General features: G+C 35.2%; 1 long non-coding RNA gene across 1 annotated transcript; it reads right to left on the reverse strand.

The window, feature by feature from the left end:
- Positions 1-1,699: 1,699 nt before the first annotated feature.
- On the reverse strand, positions 1,700-6,590 carry LOC127413572 (uncharacterized). Its single transcript, XR_007892610.1, has 3 exons — positions 6,549-6,590; positions 4,624-4,664; positions 1,700-1,886 (listed from the first exon to the last, which is right to left on the reverse strand). It is a non-coding gene; the product is annotated as an uncharacterized LOC127413572 (long non-coding RNA).
- Between the last annotated feature and the right edge of the window lie 1,048 nt (positions 6,591-7,638).

The raw sequence follows: 7,638 nt of genomic DNA on the forward strand, positions 1-7,638 counted from the left end.
AATGGTATATATCACAATATAGTTATTTTTGCTAAAGATTCAACATAAAAAATTATCTACATTTGTTGCCAAGTAGAGAAATTTCATTCAAATTAAAGGAATAGTTCACCCAAAAATGAAAATTTGCTGATAATTTACTCCAAGATACCATCCAAGATGTATATGACCTTCTTTCTTCATCAGAACAGGGTTTAAGATTTTTAGGAAAGTATCCCAGGTTTTTAGTTTCAACCTATGCAAGTGAATGGACACCAGTTTTTGAGGGTCCAAAAAGCACACTTAGTCAGCAACAAAGTAATCAACATGACTCCAGCCAATCAAGTAATGTCTTCTGAAGTAAATCAATATGTTTGCGTGAAAAACAAATCGCTAATTAAAACTTTATTAACTTTAAAAAAGCGCTTCCTGTAAACACTCAATGCCTTGCGTCGCTGTTGCGTGACGTCATCACATTGGCACGTTCATGTGAGAATTCAGAAGTTCTGCTCTGTTTACCACAGAGGAACGTACTTCAAGCAAGAGTTAGGTCAATTCAATCAGCTACAGAGAGCTGGCGGAAGCACAGATTTAAAGTTAAAAACGTTTTAATTAGTGGTTTGTTTTTCACACAAATGTATCGATTAACTTCAGAAGACATTACTTAATTGACTGGAGTCGTGTGGATTACTTTGATGCTGCCTAAATATGCTTTTTGGACCATCAAAAACATGTCCATTCACTTGCATTAGATGAAGCTACAAACCTGGAATACTTTCCTTAATTTTAAATCCTGTTCTGATGAAGAAAGAAGGTCATATACATCTTGGATGGTATATGGAGTAAATTATCAGCAAATTTTCATTTTTGGGTGAACTATTCCTTTATCTCTAGTCATAAATTGGACGTGGCCCCTTTAAGACCGGAGTTTTGTGACACCGGAATTTTGTGACACCAGCTTTCCAGCACACACTTGTGTTGGAGATGTGAGAATATGCATTGCGCAAGAGAGCTCCCGGTTTTGTTCATCGGTTGATAATTCTTTGGGTAAATATAAAATTCTACACAAAATGTTGTTGCATTAAATACGTGTTCACAAGAGTTTTATGTTTGTTGTGTGTTTGTTATGGATCATTTTTGAAGGATGGATATAAGCTGCATGTGTGGAGTTTAATCACATCTGTGCACACGTGGGTATATATATTTAGTATTAATAATATCTTATTAATGATTTATAGCCCAGAGTGTTTTCCAGTTTAGTGAATCAGTGTAATACGTGTTATATGTGAAAACATGTGTAATGAGAACATGTGAAATTAGTATTATTTTGTTTTAAACTGCAATACATGTCCTTAAAGCCAGGTTCGAAATAAGCAAAATACTGAGTAATTTAAGCATGTGTTAAATGCATAAAATGCTTTGAGTGATTTAAGCAAGCACTTAAATGTTTAAAACGCTGTGAGTGATATAAGCATGTATTGGGATGATGTGTGCTGAAGCATGTGGGTAGGCTAATGCCCTGTTTGTATTTTCTTTCATTGTGCTGAAATTCACTGAATAATTTTTTTGTTCTCATTTGGGACATTGTTCTTTTTGAGTCACGTTTACCAATTTTCAGAAAATTCCTGGATTGTAATCCAATTTTTCATTCTTTAACAGTACAAAGTACAAAAACACAGTTTTATATTTGTTTATTTTTTATTCTCTTTTTCTATATGGCCCCATCAACTGCTGTTTTTTCTTTGTTTAACAGCCATCAGAATAAAACACCAAAAGATATTTTTGCATCCTGTGATGATTATTTTCAACCCACCAACTACATTTTAAATGAATAGTTCACCCAAAAATGAAAATTCTGTCATCATTTACTGACCCTCATGTTGTTCCAAACCCATATGACTTTCTTTCTTCTGTGGAACATAAAAGGAGATTTTTTTTTTTTAACAATATAGCGATTGCTGATTTCCATACAATAGCAGTTGGTAGTAACTCACTTTAAAGCTTAAAAAATGCCCAAAAGTGTCAAAGTAGTACATGTGATGTGTCATATTCCAAGTCTTCTGAAGGCATACATGAGCTGTGATGATAATGATAAAATTTTGACTTTTTCAGAGACTAATCAAAATTATCTTTTGTGGTATAAACATTATGCCACAAATGTTGTCGATCGAGCTTAACATGTATTGAACCCAGAACATTCCTTTAATCCAGCAAATTACAATATAAGTAAACTCAAAACTTTGCATTGTACCTAACAACACCCCTTAATTAGAAGGCCTTCTTCATCTTGACTTGTTTGCTGCAAATATGTCTACCTCAGTATAAACAGCAAAATCCTTCCCCGTTGGCACATTTCTACCGCCACATTATCAACATATCGCCCAGCTGTAATCTTCCTATTCAAATATGTTCTATTTAAATTTCAGCTAGATTTCCAGACAACAATAACAAAAATGTATTCACTCACTTTATTCTCTCTCTGCCCACAGCGAAGCCAGCAAGATTGCTCGTTATATTTGAATGGTGACTATATAACTGACGACTTTTTATTGATGAATTGACTTGTGCAAAGGTTGTGAAGTTAATGGCATTTTTTCAACAGAGGGCAATCAATTAGACCACAGATGGTCTTAAAGACCAATTAACAGAGTGGACCACAATGAACATGAGTTGTTCAGATTAGATTCTCGTATCTGCCTGCACAGAGAATGTTCCTCTGTATGCTGCGTAAACCCAATCACTCTCAGATCTAAAAGACAGAAAATAAACCCCTTGAGCACCTCTTCACATCTGCAAGGTTACCATGGCAGCGAGAGTTACACCTCAAATCTCACATTGACCATGAGATAAAATCACTCACGGGGCATGTATTGTATGGCAGGCATTAATAATTAATGCTAAAAGATCTTTAAGATGCCAGAAGGAGGGCAATCAGGGATTGAACGGCTTCCCTGAAGTCCACATGAGCCAGACCGGCTCAGCTAAGGAGCTCTCCAGGTGAAAGATTTAAGCACATTTTTATAGATACAGTATATAGTGTACAAAAAGCACCTTTTGTGTATAGGCAGCATAGAAGTAGGTTAGATAACAACAAAGAGGTGTTTGTGAATCACCAAAGCCCCCGTGGATGCTCTGTCTTGATGTTTGCAGTGGATACGGTAAATCAGAGACCAGACGAATACAATGCGCCTCTCCACCATGTTTGCACCACAAAACAAATTCGTTAAATAATAAATGTATACTGTAGAATGTGGAGTGATTTCTTAATATAACTTGCATTTATTAACAACATATACTGTATAACGCAGCATCACTCGCCTATACTCATTCGAATATGAGCTTACAGTATAAGCATATACATAAATTATTAATTTATAATTTCATGATGATTATTATTATTATTATTTCACGATTATTATTATTATTCATAAAAAGAAAATCCCCTTGGTTTTATTTATTGAGACTAGCTGGAAATTAGAACTGGATATCGACATGTGTCCCAATTTAATATATCGCGACACTATATTGGATCACAACTGCAACCCCAGCAAACACAGGACGTTCTCCAAACTTAAGTGTATGGTTCTTATTTAGTTATTCTTTTGGGAACCAAATCTTAATGTTCAAGGAACATTCTATTAGGATTTTATTTTTTATAACCATAAAATAAAGTTTGGGTTCAAAATTATGCTCACTTGACAGCATTTGTGACATAATGTTGATTACCACAAAAATTTATTTCAACTTGTCGGCCCTTTTCTTCAAAAGAGCAATTACAATGGAAGTGAATGGGGTACATTTTTGGAGGGTTTAAAGAAATATGAAGCTTACAATTTTATACAAACACTTAAATTAATTCTTTTAAAATTCATGAATTATTTGAGCTGTAAATTTATTTAAATTGTCGTTTTTTTATTTGTTTTAGGGTTTTAAGGTTTGTTGATGTTACATTGTCATGGCAACAAAGTTGTAAAACTGGCTCTAAATTTACACAGAGAAGGTTAGTGATTTTATCACACAAAAATTATGTTAATGTGCATAATGTATATGTCTTGTGGCTATAATTTTGAAACAATGAAAATTTTTCTTGTTATTTGATTATTTTTTTTTCTCTCCCCATTTCTCCCTAATTCCCAATGTCCTCTAAGTCCTCGCGGTGGTGTAGTGACCTGCCTCAATCCAGGTGGCGGAGGATGAATCACAGTTGCCTCCGCGTCTGAGACCGTCAATCTGCGCATCTTATCACGTGGCTTGTTGAGCACGTTACCGCGGAGACATAGTGCGTGTGAACGCTTCACGCTATTCTCCGCGGCATCCACGCACAACTCACCACGCGCCCCACCGAGAGCGAGAATCACATTATAGCGACCACGAGGAGGTGTGACTCTACCCTCCCTAGCAACCGGGCCAATTTGGTTGCTTAGGTGACCTGGCTGGAGTCACTCAGCATGCCCTGGATTCGAACTCGCTACTCCAGGGGTGGTAGTCAGCGGAAACAGTGAGTATTTTAACGTTTACGAATTAGTCCCATTCACTTCCATTGTAAGTGCCTCAATGATGTAACCTAGATTTGTGCCTTTTGGTAACACTTTATAATAACAGTACATTAATAATCATGAATTAATACCTGAATTAATAGTTACTTACACATGAAGTAATGATGAGTTAAGGAATGGACTAATCAGGAACTAATAAAGAGATAACATTAAGTACAACATGAGTCATATGAATTCATGCCTTAATAATGGTCACCTTGATTATATGTTAGTACATGTTTGTTAGTTAATGCATTAATTAACATTAGGAAATAAACTCAATTAAACAGGCTTTATAAGAAAGAATGTGAAGTACTTCAACCTTGTATTAAACATTCATATTTAATATTGTCATAATTTAATTTCTTATACATTTAGCTGTCTGCAGTTTCTCCACAAACATCCTTGAATGATGCAGCATAATTCCGCCATTTTTTAAATAAAAAATAAAATAAAATAAAAAACAGAGAAACACAAATAATAATGATCACCAATAATTTGATCCCAACCGATTTTACGTTATTCGCCGTCTCTTTCATTTCATACTCACCCTACCAAACAATTCACTCGTCATCCAAACCATAAAAATGAGAAAGGTTGTCTTTATGTTGCTGGATCAATATTTGTTTTTGTTATATATATTTCTCAATGTGTTTCACGGTTACTTTGTGAGTTTCATCAGAACTCAGAATTCAAAATGACGATAATGATTGGATCATCATCATCAACATCGTTATTAATAATAATAATTACTGGGGCCTGGGTAGCTCAGTGGTAAAAGACGCTTCGAATTCCAGAGCATGCTGAGTGCCTCCAGCCAGGTCTCCTAAGCAACCAAATTGGCCCGGTTGCTAGGGAGGGTAGAGTCACATGGGGTAACCTCCTCGCGGTCGCTATAATGTGGTTCGTTCTCGGTGGGGCACGTGGTGAGTTGAGCGCAGATGCCGCGGTGGATGGCGTGAAGCCTCCACACGCGCTATGTCTCCGTGGCGATGCGCTCAACAAGCCACGTGATAAGATGGTCTCAGACGCGGAGGCAACTGGGATTCATCCTCCGCCACCCGGATTGAGGCGAATCACTATGCAACCACGAGGACTTAAAAGCGCACTGGGAATTGGGCATTCCAAATTGGGTGAAAAAAGGGAAAAAATTAAATAATAATAAAATAAAAAAAAAATAAAATAAAAATAAAAATAAATAATAGTCATAAACATTCAGTCGTTTGTTGTGTGAACTCCATTTCATGTGCAGATTTTTTATAGTGGGGCACTTACTGTATAAGCAGAGCTTTCTAGGTGTTGGCTGGCTGCTTGCCACTATTTCCTATGGTATTGCTGACAGTTTTAATCTAAAAGTATTGGTTGTTTTGTTGGACTGAATTAAAGATTGAATTAAGATTGATTAAAGAAGATAAAGTCAAAGTGTTCATAATATCTATTTTGACGATGTATTTGCAGAATTTGAATTAATTTTGTTATTTGAACTTAAGTGCTAACATTAGCATTTGTAGCATTTCCGATTTGGCATCAGGAGAGATAGAGACAAAACACACCTTATAAATCATTTAAAAGTGTCTTGTATGTCTTAACAGGTATATTTGGTTTTTCTTTTGAGTATGCATATGTTTCAAAAGAGATTTAATTCATTTAAAGCATCTTGGAGGAAGATTGACACTTGTTTTTCAGTGTTGTTTTTTCACATAATTTTTTTTATTTAAATATTTTTTTCCCTTTAAATTTTGTGTTTTTTAATATTGTATATGCTGGTGGATTTGTATTTTCAAATAAGCAAATCTTTAAAAAAAACTCGGTCTTTTTTTCACTGGTGCAAAAGGTTAAGGATCACCTTAGTGCAGGGCTACTGAACTCCGGAAAGGTCAGGGGGTGCAAAGTTAGATCCTTGTACCCTCGAGAGCCGCACTCTTAATTTTTATGATTATATATATATAGTTCACATTTTTATAGTAAGAATGTTGGAATGTTGGAGTTAATGGGAAAGTTCACCTAAAAATTAAACTTCTCTCATCATTTACTCACCTTCGTGCCATCCCAGATGTGTAGAACTTTCTTTTTTCTGCTGAAGAAAAATTATGATTAAAACTCTGTGGATGAAAGACAGATCAATATTTAAGTCATTGCTTTTTTACTATATTGTAACATATCAGATGTGAAAGTGAAACTAAACAGGTGCCACATGTGACTTACATATGTGACAGTGGAGATTTATAGTAATAAAGGACATAAATATGTATCTGTTTCTCACCCACACCTATCATATCGCTTCTGAAGACATAGATTAACCACTGTAGTCTTGTGGATTACTTTTATGCTGCTTTCATGTGCTTTTTGGAGCTTCAAACTTCTGGCCACCATTCACTTGCATTATATGGACCAACAGAGCTGAGATGTTCTTCTAAAAATCTTCATTTGTATTCTGCAGAGGAAAGAAAGTCATACACATCTGGGATAATCTGTTATTATAAAGTGTTTCCGCTTTTTTTTTTTTTTTTTTTTTTTTTTTAGTCAAAATGTATTTTAGTCAAAATACATTTTTGTGGTAATCAGCATTATGCCAGAAATGCTGTCAATTGAGCTTAAATTCTTTTGGACCCAAAATATTCCTTTAAGGGAACGTTAGGGTACAACTTAAAACAAATGTTCTGTTTCCGTAAAATACTTTTCTAGCTAACAAAAAAAGAACCTTAAAGCTCTGTTCTGTGAACCAAAAAGTAACATTCCCTGAACGCTCTGAGAACCAAACATTGTTATCTGGGACTGCGCCAAAATTTATTTAGTTTGCTTCTTCATTATTGAACGATATGAAAACAAAATAGATTCATTAAACTATCAAAGCAGTGATCTAAAATATCAATACAATAACATGAGAAAAAGTATTGCAATATTTTGATATATGCCTGCCTGTCCATATATGCCTGGTTTGTGGCCAAGACGCAGATCCAGACCAAGAAACTGAGGAGCGTTATGAGACCCAAACCCCAGACCAAGGCCACGTTTATGTAGTCTCAATTGGCCTCAAGACCAAGACCAAAATCAAGAGTCAAACTCTGATATAAAGTCTATCACACATTATAAACACTGTGTTTTCAGACACATATTTATATAGCTT

The sequence above is a fragment of the Myxocyprinus asiaticus genome, chromosome 23, assembly GCF_019703515.2.
Source record: "Myxocyprinus asiaticus isolate MX2 ecotype Aquarium Trade chromosome 23, UBuf_Myxa_2, whole genome shotgun sequence".
NCBI classification, from domain to species: Eukaryota; Metazoa; Chordata; class Actinopteri; order Cypriniformes; family Catostomidae; genus Myxocyprinus; species Myxocyprinus asiaticus.